Source organism: Lepidochelys kempii, chromosome 1, assembly GCF_965140265.1.
Source record: "Lepidochelys kempii isolate rLepKem1 chromosome 1, rLepKem1.hap2, whole genome shotgun sequence".
NCBI classification, from domain to species: Eukaryota; Metazoa; Chordata; order Testudines; family Cheloniidae; genus Lepidochelys; species Lepidochelys kempii.
Window position 1 is genome coordinate 253,919,807 of NC_133256.1, and position 13,986 is coordinate 253,933,792.

The following is a 13,986-nucleotide window of genomic DNA, read 5'->3' on the forward strand; positions in this document are numbered from 1 at the left end:
CACTGCAAAGTGAAGCCTAGTTAGTAACTCTGTTTTCAAGGATATTCCTGTTCCGTGACAGGATGGTTGCCACTTACTAGCAAAAAGAGCCCGCACTAGGCATAAGCAAACCAAACAATTGCTTAGGGCCCTGAGTAGCTCCGGGGCCCCCCGCATAGCAGTGCCGCTGATTTGAAGGTATACATTGTCCCCAAATGTGCAACAGTTCTGGGTGAGGACAAAGTCACAAAGATCAGCCACCAGGTTTGCCGTGATATTATCGGGGATACTGTTCCTGATGGCTTGTAGTCCATCTTTGTGTGGAATGTTGGTGTAGAGGGCTTCTACATCTATAGTGGCCAGGATGGTGTTTTCAGGAAGATCAGCGATGGACTGTCGTTTCCTCAGGAAGTCAGTGGTGTCTCGAAGATAGCTGGGAGAGCTGGTAGCGTAGGGCCTGAGGAGGGAGTCTACATAGCCAGACAATCCTGATGTCAGGGTGCCAATGCCTGAGATGATGGGGCGTCAAGGATTTCCAGGTTTATGGATCTTGGGTAGCAGACAGATTACTCCAGGTCGGGGTTCCAGGGGTGTGTCTGTGCAGATTTGTTCTTTGCTTTTTCAGGGAGTTTCTTGAGCAAATGGTGTAGTTTCTTTTGGTAACCCTCAGTGGGATGAGAGGGTAATGGCTTGTAGAAAGTGGTGTTGGAGAGCTGCCTAGCAGCCTCCTGTTCATATTACGACCTACTCATGATGACAACAGCACCTCCTTTGTCAGCCTTTTTGATTATGATGTCAGAGTTGTTGGGGACAATGTATACCTTCAAATCAGCGGCACTGCTATGGGTACCCGCATGGCCCCACAGTATGCCAACATTTTTATGGCTGACTTAGAACAACGCTTCCTCAGCTCTCGTCCCCTAATACCCCTACTCTACTTGCGCTACATTGATGACATCTTCATCATCTGGACCCATGGAAAAGAAGACCTTGAGGAATTCCACCATGATTTCAACAATTTCCATCCCACCATCAACCTCAGCCTGGACCAGTCCACACTAGAGATCCACTTCCTGGACACTGTGGTGCTAATAAGCGATGGTCACATAAACACCACCCTACACTGGAAACCTACTGACTGTTATTCCTACCTACATGCCTCCAGCTTTCATCCAGACCAGACCACACCACACAATTCATTGTCTACAGCCAAGCTCTACGATATAACCGCATTTGCTCCAACCCCTCAGACAGAGACAAACACCTACAAGATCTCTATCAAGCATTCTTACAACTACAATACCCACCTGCTGAAGTGAAGAAACAGATTGACAGAGCCAGAAGAGTACCCAGAAGTCACCTACTACAGGACAGGCCCAACAAAGAAAGTAACAGAACGCCACTAGCCATCACCTTCAGCCCCCAACTAAAACCTCTCCAACGCATCATCAAGGATCTACAACCTATCTTGAAGGACGACCCATCACTCTCACAGATCTTGGGAGACAGGCCAGTCCTTGCTTACAGACAGCCCCCCAACCTGAAGCAAATACTCACCAGCAACCACAAACCACACAACAGAATCACTAAACCAGGAACCTATCCTTGCAACAAAGCCCGTTGCCAACTGTGTCCACATATCTATTCAGGGGACACCATCATAGGGCCTAATCACATCAGCCACACTATCAGAGGCTTGTTCACCTGCACATCTACCAATGTGATATATGCCATCATGTGCCAGCAATGCCCCTCTGCCATGTACATTGGTCAAACTGGACAGTCTCTACATAAAAGAATAAATGGACACAAATCAGATGTCAAGAATTATAACATTCAAAAACCAGTTGGAGAACACTTCAATCTCTTTGGTCACTTGATTACAGACCTAACAGTTGCAATTCTTCAACAAAAAAAACTTCAAAAACAGACTCCAAGGAGAGACTGCTGAATTGGAATTAATTTGAAAACTGGATACAATTAACTTAGGCTTGAATAAAGAAAAGGAGTACTTGTGGCACCTTAGAGACTAACCAATTTATTTGAGCATGAGCTTTCGTGAGCTACAGCTCACTTCAGCTCACGAAAGCTCATGCTCAAATAAATTGGTTAGTCTCTAAGGTGCCACAAGTACTCCTTTTCTTTTTGCGAATACAGACTAACACGGCTGTTACTCTGAAACCTGTCATTAGGCTTGAATAGAGACTGGGAGTAGATGGGTCATTACACAAAGTAAAACTATTTCCCCTTGTTTATTCACCCCCCCACCCCCCACTGTTCTTCAGACGTTTTTGTCAACTCCTGGAAATGGCCCACCTTGATCATCACTACAAAAGGTTCCCCCCCCCAGTCCCACTCTCCTGCTGGTAATAGCTCACCTTAAGTGATCACTCTCGTTACAGTGTGTATGGTAACACCCATTGTTTCATGTTCTCTATGTATATAAATCTCCCCACTGTATTTTCCACTGAATGCATCCGATGAAGTGAGCTGTAGCTCACGAAAGCTTATGCTCAAATCAATTTGTTAGTCTCAAAGGTGCCACAAGTACTCCTGTTCTTTTGTGAATACAGACTAACATGGCTGCTACTCTGAAACCTGTCATTGTTCTGTCACAAACTCACTTGGGCACATTGCTTAGGGTACATGAGGTGTGACTGCAGCTTGTGTACATATACCTGAGTTAGCTTTATTCTAGCTAGCTTCGGCAGTAAAGCAGTAAAGCCACGGCCGCCTGCGCTTCAGTGTGGGCTGTGCAAGCCCACCTGGAACCCTGGGTAACTTTACTTGCGGGGCCAGCCCATGCTGCTGCACCTTCACTGCTTCAGGGACCTCAGTTACCTAGATTAAAGCTAGTTTGGGTATGTCTGCATACCCATGAGTCTCTGTGTGCCTCAGTTCCCATCTGTACATTGGGGATAATAGCACATCCCTACCTCACAGGAGTGCTTTCAGAATAAACACATGAAAGAGTGTGAGGCACTCAGATACTGTGGTGATGGGGGGATCCTAGGTACTTAAAATAGCTGGATAACTTTCAGAAGTGACATTTTTAAGAGTCTCTGTCAGTACCCTTAGCCAGATACTTTAAACAACCCTAGAGAAGGGATACAAACCAAGAGCTTTGGTAGACACATTTAAAAATAAAGTAAATGCTTCCTCTGTTCACTGCAGCACTTAATGTACAGTCAGTCAATCGATTCCAAACTGAGCTGGGCACTCAGACGGCCCCCAGCACTGTAGTATCTGAGCACCTTCTAAGGAGGACTCTGCTAAGGGAAAAGGCCTAGTCAATGAAACCAGGCAGTGGAACAGAGAAATAATAAGAGTTACCGGTGAAAATAAAACAATCCTGTTAAACAACAGGCCATTGCCTTCAGAGTTCATTTCAAGGCAACACTCCCACTTTCCAGGAGAAGTGGGACTCCATGTCACCTATCCTTGCTGCCTTTGTTTCAGCACATCTACACCCAAAGCATCCCACAGCCAGATTAGAGAGGACCTTAGGAAGTGGAAAGCCTCCCTCAACCCCCTCTTCTCACTCTCAGCAATGGAGAATCTAGCCCTTATCAGCAGGCATATGCAGAGCAGTTTATTTGGGACACAAGCCTGCAGATCACCTCACAGCAATATGTCATTTACAAGGGCCACCCTCTTGTTTGTTCCCTTTAAGCAGGGTTTAAATTACAAGCACAGCTTCTGGGGATATTTCACCCTCCTCGTGGCCATTGTCAATCTGTTATTAATAGTAGCAGTGTTATATTGTGCTCTGGTTATAGGCGTCTGAGTTGCACAATCATTGTGTGGTTATTTCTCACTAACTATATAATATGCAATCCTCTGCAAACTGGCTGCCAGTCATTAATAGACATAGTGGAGGGATCTGCATAATCTCCGCATGGTTATTCCTTGATAACTGTATTGTAAATATGCAAACCTCTATCCTGATTGAGTAAGAAGCCAATTGTCAAAGAAGAGTCATGGCAATCAGAGTTTTCTAATTGTTTGTCAGCAACAAAAATGCCACTCCCATAAAGCAAAGCAGGAAAATGGCAACTTTAACATCAAGGGCAGGTGGTGAGGAAGGGTAATCTAGGATGAAGAGAAAGCCAAGCTGCCACACTGCTTAAATGGAAAGCAACCCATTTTGCCCCAACATTTGTCTTTAAATTGGAATCCCACCCCCGCCCCACCAATTCAGTTTTGAAAACATAAGACAAGAGGCTTGCGGACCATTGGGGAGGGATGTCAGTGAAAAAGGAGATAGCAGAGGGGAGCAGGAAAAATGTGGAGTGAGCAAGGAGGAGCAGTTTGACAGCCCTCTGTATTGTTTCCCTTCACTTTTATTTACAGTTTCAATTAAGAATGTCAGTATTGCAATAACTTCAAAATAACTCCAGTTTATTGGCTACTAATCATTCCCTGGGCTAACAAACTCCACAGCTCAAAACCCAAAAGAGTTTATTTACTAAAATCACCTTGGCTTTCAGTTGCTGAGTTTATTTGCTTAGATACTAGGACAATAGCAGAGAGAAAGAGATATTCAGCCTAGGATATAGTTATTACCTCAGACACAGATCACACCGTTAGGAGGCTTCTATATCAACAACTGACCTTTTTACAGCACCTTTACTTCTGAAGGATTACAGATGGAGTAAACATTGGTCATTCACCAGCCTCTGAAATGCAGCCACCTCTGGTGTGGAATGCAGTGGCCAGAATGCAACAGCCATTGTGCAACACGACCACTTTTCACATTTTTTTTTTTAGAGGAGGAGGAGAATTATTTAATCCAGATGGAAGTGCAAGGGGAATTTTAGGGAGGCAGAACACAATTTGTCCTGGACACCAAGATTAAGGAAAAGTACCCAGTGGATAGAGACTCTGTTTCACATATAATCTGAAATACGGATTAGAATTTATTGTTTCCATAACTACTGTGGCCAGATAAGGGCCCCTCACTCATCATCCACATTCAAACTGCAGTCCCCCAGGGTGCATCTGGCCTGCATTACACCAGAGCCCATTTTGGCAAGGGGGAGAGTTAACAAGAAGGCCAGTACCACCAAAGGGACAGGAGGCCACCGTTTGGAGGAGGCAGTAGCTGGCACAGTAATAATGTTAACAACATTAAAATGAGCAAAAGGCTTGTATCCCTCCATGCCCCTCATTATTACAATTCATAACCTCAGCCCAGGAAAATGATATCACTGCATGAATTAATCATCTGCGCAATTAACAGGGAGAGTGACCTCAGATTTCAAAGCATGGTCTCTGCCACCAATGAATTGACAATGACATTAGCTTCCCTGGGAAGAATCTGGCATTTTGCCCACCTCTGAACCACACTGCTGACACCGAGGCAGAAGCAAACAATGTATTCACCCAACCAGGGATAAATGCTGCAACTGAATCCCAGCCTGCAACTGCCGTGGTGTCACCAAGAACACTTCCCTCACCCCCTCGCTGAATTCCCTATGTGCTGAATTCCCTGTGAGCAGCACGCAACAGTCCAGCAACAATAAGCAGAGCGAGCCTCCTTTTAAACACAAGGATGAGCTGCCTAGGTAGCTTTTTAAACTGTGAGCTCTCTTTGCATCGAGGCTCTGACGATCTCATTATGTCAATATGTAGGAGACTCAATTATTCCTATTCAGTCTGTAGCAGTGGCATCTCTCGTCCCCAAGTTGAAGCGGGTTTTATTTAGGGATGGACAAAACTTCTTTTGCTTCAATCTCAGCTCACTTGGCTGTTGTGGGTGTTTTGAAAGTTGGACTCAAACTCAGATACAATTGTGGCTTTGTTCTGCTTAGGATCACAAAAAAGGAGCAGAGTGCACATGCAAGAGAACAGCTAGTGACAAAAATACCCCATACGTTAAACACCCACTTGAGTCAGCCTAGCTTTTTCAGATGAAGTGAAGACAGTGCTATTCGGTCCTAAATAGGGGCTATAGCATATTATTTTCGGCAGTTTCTTAGCTGGTCCTGCGTCACTGAATACAAACATTGAACACAGTGCAGGGTGCCTCAGATCACACAAGGGGCCCGATTCAACATTGTCCCATCTAACGTGAAGTCATTTACACCTGTGCAAAGTGGGTGCTCCCAGATCAGCATGGGAGTGGTTTTACAACCACTTTGGCTCTCAGGGTGCACAGGTGTAAATGCTGTAAGGCAGTGGAGAATTAGACTCAAGATTATCCCCCCAATATCAGATCACACCAGAGACTTCTAGAACAGCCAGGCCATATTACAAGAATAATGTAAAGATAAGCAGGGGAAAGGGTGTATTATGGATGGAATATCAGCCATGTTGGGACCTCCCCCATCTCCTGGCCCCGAGAGGAAGCCAGGAGAGGGGGAGATATCTGGGAGTGGAGGCGAATGAACTAAACTTATAAAAGGTTTGGTGTCAGGGAATGCCAAGGAATCAGGTCAGTTCTTACTTTAACTGAACCAGTGTGATCAATCCAGGTTCCAAGGCAGTCATTCCATACATGTCTCCTTTTATGTCTGTCTTCCTGCTCTCTTTGTAGGGAGACTTCATGTCCCCCAGAGTCAGTGTCTGATGCTCTCTGAGCAGAGATTCTGTTTTCCCAGGAACTCATTTGAAGGGTCTATAAAGTTCCAATTGATGTAAAACATGGTCAGTGAGATATATTGTTCTTTTTGGCCTGAAACTTTACAGAGAGCAGGGGAGGAAAAATACTTTCCTCGTGGAGCCCAATAAGAGAAGTGGAAGTGGGGGAATAAAAACAGAATGAGAGATAAGCCCTTGGGTTCCATATTTTGGGATATAGGACTAACTCGTTAAATGAAATGGATTTAGGCTTTAGACAGTGGGACAACCCTCTGTTAACTAGTTGAAAGGATGTTGTCTGTTACAAAATAGGCATCTTAGTATCATCATCACAAACACCCCTCTATGTCTTAGCACTACATTACCTAGTGACGGTCATCCTAAAGGAACCCATTTTTGACAGAACTATTACCACCCGACCTAGGTAGTTTCCTGATAACAGGAAAAAGGGGACAGTACATAAAGGTGGTCCTGATGCTAAGTTCCTGTGTTAATTTGCATACTCCTGCTATTCCAAACAACATGAATCTGTGGGTTCCAGTTCAAAGTCTCACCCTCTCTGACAGCTGCCCACCCCATCCCATGTGATTAGAAGAGAGAATTAAAGTCTGTGGATACACTTCAGTAGAATGTTATTTAGGCGACAGGTTTATGAGACGGTCAAATCAGTTTATACTTTCTAATCAGCCATCTAGGCTCTCCTGATTTCTCTCCTCTCCCACCCTATAGGTACAGGTAGATCAGCAGTGGATAGAAATAATTGCCTTTCCTAGTCATTCACACTTTCTTTCCCATGTTAGCGAATCCAGTTACAGACTGTTCGCCGTTTATCTTCACCTGCTGTGACAAATGTTCTAATTTGCTTTCTCATTCCCACATCTCATTGCAGGTTTCATAGATTAATACACACCAGTTGTCTCATCCCTGCTCCGTTTAATTTCAAATATCTGACTGGCAATCCGTGCCGTCCCATTTTCCTCAAATCAGCTTTGTACACTACTAGGTTTATCCAGATTTCTTTAGCTCATCTGGCAGTTTCTGTATCTCACCTTTTCTAATTACATTTATAATATACACACTTTATAGATCACTGCTGCATTCATATATAACACAAGCACCTCCAAATACATGCACAGGGACATTGTGTGTGGGTGTGTATATATTATACATGAACGCATATGCAATGTGTACATATAGACAAAGACAACCAATACATGTCTTGTGTGAGTGTGTACACACATACACACAATCCCTTCCTCCCCCAAACTCCCCAGGAAAATAGTCCACATAGGCTATATTTTTTTAAAAAAGCTCACAGACAGGCTCTGTATTATACAGGTGAATCCCATTTCCACTCACTTCCTTACCTTTCCTCAGTCTGCTAATCCAGAGGCCCTTGACTTGTTCTCTTCCCCTCCTGCACACAAACTGCAAGTCCCTTCTTCTGCCTCACATTCACAGCACACTGGCAGGATTCGTCGTCATCCCATAGCCCTGGATCCTTATCACCCTATTGGCTGAAGCCAGCTAGTAAATGTAATTAGGCTCCTCCTTATAACTATATTATCACAGGAGCAGGATGAATAATTTAGTAAAACAGCTGATGGGCAGGCTTGGATGTCAGAGATTTCTGCCTCCACCAGCAGGCTTTTCCCTTACGCCTCTCACTGAGAAAGGGGAGGGCAAACCACCCAGATTTTGTCACTCTCTTAGTCAAAAGCCTCCAGTGTAAACAGAGGAAAGGGAACCATGGATTCTCCACTTGTAAACCCCCCACATTCCCCCACACCCTGCTGGTCTCCACTATTTCTTCTTGTGCAACCCTCCCTAACCCAAAACATAATATTCCCCTCCAGACTGGCCGTACGATCATACTGCATGGGGAGAAGTAAAGCACTAAAGACAATTTCTGTCCAGATAAATCAATACAGCAAAATATCAAATGCTTCCTGTCTTCCCTTGATACAAATATGTTATGAAAAATAGAACTGTTCTGCAGGAGGAGCAGAACACATGGAAACATAGACATTGCTTTACACTGCAAGCTCTTCTATTCAACCAGTCACACCCCAGCGTCCTGCCAGTTCAGACATTCAAGGGATGTGCTGTGTTCTTGTGATATTTATTTACACCTGTGAAGGCAGACAAGGTAGTTCAGACAAGTAAATGTTTGCACAGAATTCAGCCCTACTAGAAACAGACAGAGAGACAGAAACAGAGAGAGAGCGAGAGAGGGAGAAAGGCAGGATTTGCCTCTCATAAAAGTGACAGCCTGACAGTACTGAGGTGGGAGCGCCCCCCTCCACAGAGATACGTGGGGCTGGACATCCGGTTAATGAATGTGCAAAATTGTGAATTCTCGTTACTGAACCCCAGATGGAAGTTTGCCTTTGGTGAAATGGTGCTTTCTCCCTGCAAAAGCAATCATTTCATTTTTGCCAGTGATTCAGGGCAAGAACTAAAAACATTTCTCTCTCCCCCCACATCCCTCGCTCCCCATATGAGGAAGCAGTTTGGGCATGACTGAGCACTGCTTCTCTGCCTCTGTGAATGACAAGGCTGCAGTTGCAAAGCTATGGAGCAGTGCAACTTCCCCTAAAGGGCGACAGCCAACTTGCTTCAACCTCAAGCCCCCACTCATTTGAAAAGCTATACCTTGCACGACCTGCAAGTTGATAAGCAGCGGGAGTCCCCCTATGATATTAGGCCCTCTGGGTTTTTCCTTTCATAAGTGATCACAGCAACACAGGGGCAATTTTTGGGAAGGAGGGGAAAAACAAATAATTATCACTACACTATACTGTAGGTCCTGCATACAAACAATAACACCTTGGTGCTGTGATTGGCTTTGAAACCAAACAAGTGAAATAAGGAAGCCCTTTTTCCCTGTTCTATGAGATCACTAACCACAGGCCCCAGGAATGACCCTTCTGACTCTGCACCCCTGACAGGCATTCATATTTACTCCGCAGAGCAGCGCTGCTGGAACTAGAGGCACCAGGGATGCTGCCGCACTGACTGGCTTGATCATCAGCACCCCCCTTATAAAAATTGTTCCAGCACCCCTGCCACAGAAGAGGTTTCCCAGAAAGCGGTCTCTCTCTCTCTCTCACACTCAGTGACCCCCCCATCACTGTCACTTCCCTTCTGGTGAAGGAAGGCTAGACGGGACCACTGAGTGACATAAGACATTTGCCACCACCACATTACCTACACAGCAATCCCTGCCCCTAAGATAAGAGACCCAACTTGGGAAGGAAAGTCACAATTCTTAACATAGCAGAGCAGGGCCCTCAAGTCTCTGGAATGGCTGCCCCTGACTGCCATGAGCTCTGAGAGCTGCGAGATTGGAAGTCTTACACAGGTTTTAAACCGTTTGTTTTGGTTTCAACGTTTTTGGTTTTTTGACAAAAGAGAATCCACTTTCCCCACCCCAAAAACGATTCACTCAGAGGATTTGTGCCAAGACAATTCCTCTCTCTTCTTTACACCCTTCAGAGATTTCAAGGACTTTTATCTAAAATGAAGATCTTGAATTATGTACTTAGTGGGAACTGTAGAGTGATTAAATTAACCCACATGGTGAGCTGCCCAATGCTGCTCGCAAAACTCAGAGTATTTTAGCATCATTTATTTAAGAGATTTTAAATAATGCTTGCCTAAATCACAAAAAGGGAATGAGATTTAGGCTGTTGCCATGGCTACTGGAGAAATCTGCTCAAAATTCAGGAGATGCTCATAGAGGGAAACACTTCAATGAGGAGCTCTGCTGAGGGCTGAGGGATGTGTATGGCCCTTGGTTATTAAATCCCTTTCAAGTTAATTCCCAGTATCAAAGCCTCCCTGATGAGGCGTTTAATAATTAGGAGTAGGGCTTTGGTTGGGAAGAGTACAAGCAGGCTCCTCTACTACTTCTGATGTGAATTTAGTCCTAGAGAAAGGTGCTGGACTGGTAGCCAGGAAGGGTGAAAGGCTCTCTCTATTCACTGAGCAAGCACACGACAAGCAGCCACAGCACAAAATTTCTGTACCTGCGGTTCCCTGCCATGGGCCTTAACCCTACCTTGGAGAGACCACCTCTTTGGAGGGCTTGTTGGTGCCCCACTGAAGTTAAGGGGAATTTTGTCACTGCTTCTACGGCAGCAGGACTGGGGTCTTGAGAATGACCTGCCCACTCCCCTCTGGCCACTGCACAGTGCTGTTATGTCTACGCTCATTTCATCCTACTCCCTTGCTCCATCCAAACCTCCCTGTTAGACACACCCTTCCCCGCATCTTCTCGGGATGAATCATAGAATCATAGAATATCAGGGTTGGAAGGGACCTCAGGAGATCATCTAGTCCAACCCCCTGCTCAAAGCAGGACCAGTCCCCAATGTTTGCCCCAGATCCCTAAATGGCCCCCTCGAGGACTGAACTCCTGCTTTCATCACAAAACCAAGCTTCCAGAAGAGTTCAGGGCTTGATTTTCCAGTGCTCAGCACTCACAAGTGGGGCCAAATTTTCAGAAGAGTTCAACTCTCATTTAGGGACCTTTAAAAAAAAAGGAGGGGGGGGGCTACATCACACTGCAACTGGAGGTATAATCTGTAGCCTGGATAAGCATACCTGCGCTAGCTTTCATCTAGCTAGCTTTCGAACCATAGTGCAGAAGACAGAGCGGCGCTGGCTTCAACATGGTCTAGGAATGCCAGTACAAACCTGAAGGGGACTGCAGGGGTGGAGTGGAGGGGACTTATACAGCCCACGCTGCTGCATCCTCACTGTAACTGGTACCTGAGCTAGCTAAATTAAGGCTAGCACAGGTATGTCTACATGAGCTGCAAATTACACCCCTGCTTGCAGTGTAGACATAGCGATAGAGGCCAATTTATAGAGGAGCTCAATAACCAACATGTGGACAATTCTGAAAAATCTGGCCCCACCTGTCAATGCCAAGAACCTTTCAAAACTCTGGCCTTTGTGCCTTCTGCATGCTGCACCTAGGTAATGATTAGTAGGACTGGACAAAAGTTTTCCATCAAAACATTTTTTTGGACAGAATATTAGATTTTCCACAAAACCTTTTGTCCCATAGAAAGTCTCAACTTTCCTAAAAAAAAAAAAAAGATTTTCATCAGAAAGCCAACCTCCTGCCACAGTTTTCCTGTTTTTTTGACAAAAGTTTTAAACCCCTTTTCTGACTGGCTCGAATAGTTACACTTTGAGACATGGTGGTGATGGATGTGTCTTTTCACGTTAGACATTTCAGTTAAGGTGCCTGACTTCTTGCCAAAGGTCTCTGATAGGAGGAGGGAAGATTGGGAACTCTAATTTAGCCATGTTGATCTTAAGCTGCCAGCTGGACAGACACAAGGAGACGTCAGAGAGACAGGTCAAGATTCCAGTTTGCACAGGAGGACCGGTCTGAAGAAGAGGTAGATTTGTGAGTTATCAGCATTGAGATGGCAGTTGAATTAGTGTTTGTGAATGAGATTGTGCAGAGACAAGGAGCAGAGGGAGAAGAAAAAGGAGCGAAGACCAGAGCACTGTGGAACCCCCACAGAAAATTGGAGAGGAGATGTGGAGGAGGAGGATGCTGAAGGAGTGATTAAGGTAAGAGGACAACAAGATATAAAGAAGAAAAGCATAGTCAGTGCAGTCACGAGCAGCTGACAGGTTGAGGAGGAGGATGGAATACTGGTTCTGAGCTTTGGCCAGGCAGAGATCATTAGTAGGAAAGTTTTCTGTCAAAACTGCTTTCAGTGGAAAACTGGGTTTTCAAATTACTTTTGTGACAATAGTCTGCTTTCTGCAAACAGGTTCAGTTTTTTGCTGAAAAAGTTTCCAGCAGAGGAATTTTTTGGTTTTCAGCTGAAATCTTTTGCTTTCTAGTTTTGGGCCAGAAAGACTCAAATGTCTGTGAATAATTTCATTGAAAGCAGGGCGGGGGATTCTTTGTTTTTCACTGAAATTTTCCACAGAAAAACAATTTCCGACCAGCTCCAGTCATTAGAAACTTTGGTAAGAGTCATTCAGTGGAGTCCCAAGAAGAAAGATTGGAGGAGAGGAGCTCCAGACAGTGATTGTTGACAGTGTGTTCAATGAGCTTAGACATAAAGGGGAGATGAGGTAGTAGCTGGACAGACAAGTGACGTTAAGGGTGTGTTTTTCTGGCGTGGGGTGGAGCAGTTAAGACAGGAGAGACTAATTCATGTGAGCATAGGGAGGGGAAGAACCAGAGGAGAGTGTGAGGTTAATGAGAAAGGCATGAGTGTGCGAATGAGGGAACTCAGAAGATGGGTTGGGATCAGGTCACTGGAACACGTGGACTCTTCTCATACTGAGCTCATTGTGGCTTCCTCTCTCACAGCTGTCAGTACCACACAAAAACACACATCCCCTTCTGGAGAGCAGTAACAACAGTAGGGACACCAAGGTGATAAGTCCAGCAGGAGTAAAATTGAGAAATAGAAGACAGAGGGAGGGGGTCAAAAGAAAAGAAGGACTGATACACACCAGGGTGAGGAAGAATGCTTTGTAGGGATCTAAGAAACTATTTTCACTTGTGAAGTGCCTTGGGATGAGCTGACTCACTTGGCCTGGTCAGGTTGGGGTGTCATCCGGGGTACAGCAGGAAGGGAATGGCCTCTTGTCTCCCAAATGGGTCAACACCTATTGTGTTCATGCACAGTGCTCCAGAAGACTAAAACATGAATTCTTGTGCCCCAGATATCCTTCTGTTACAAGAAACTTCCATTCCATTACCATAGCAACATGTGACCTCATAAAAGTCCTTGGATACCATCTAACTATCACATTTTCAATCTAGGGAGAGTCCATTCACACTTTTTTGAAGCTACTCTGCGTGCATTTCAATAACTTCTTCCCACAACCAGTTTGTGAATTGAAATGACTTTATGCATCTCTCAGCTATCTTAGCAATATAGGAACTTAAAGCAGGTAGATTTTAACACAACACCCTTTACACAAGGACCAATCTCACTGTCTTTATTCAAGCCCTTTCTGGGGAAAAAAAACATCCTCCCACAATTCCATGAAGCTTTTCAACATAGATTACTGCTGCTCCTTCATCTGGTCACTTGGCATATTTTGTGACTGAGCTTTATTATGGCTGACTAGTCTCTCCACTTCAATTTATAAACACGTAGCAGAACCAGATCTTTCTATTTTGTTTACCACTGCACGTACTATCAGCACTCAACAACCAGCAGTTAGTACTCCAGAGCCAACTAGTGCCAGTTGCTGGAGCAGCTTCTATGATGGTTTTGTTGCAGGCAATTTAAATTGATTTGTGAGAAGAGGCTCAAAAACGTATCTCCGTTCCCCGGAATATCAAATATATTGAGTATGTTTCTCCATCCAAGGTTAGGTTTTTAGGACAAGTGACAACTTTAACACTGGCATCATGCTCTAGGCATTGGT

The 13,986-nt window shown here is 44.8% G+C and overlaps 1 protein-coding gene across 3 annotated transcripts in view; it reads right to left on the reverse strand.

The window, feature by feature from the left end:
- The window catches only part of SYN3 (synapsin III), a 279,822-nt gene extending 271,742 nt beyond the window's left edge, over window positions 1–8,080 (reverse strand). Inside the window, exon 1 of one of the 3 annotated variants that reach the window (XM_073324725.1) lies at window positions 7,929–8,080. The gene's annotated coding sequence lies outside the window, so the exon portion shown is untranslated. Of the gene's footprint in view, window positions 1–7,920 lie in introns of all 3 variants that reach the window. The other 2 variants (XM_073324735.1, XM_073324744.1) reach the window with 2 other exon arrangements.
- Window positions 8,081–13,986: the final 5,906 nt, after the last annotated feature.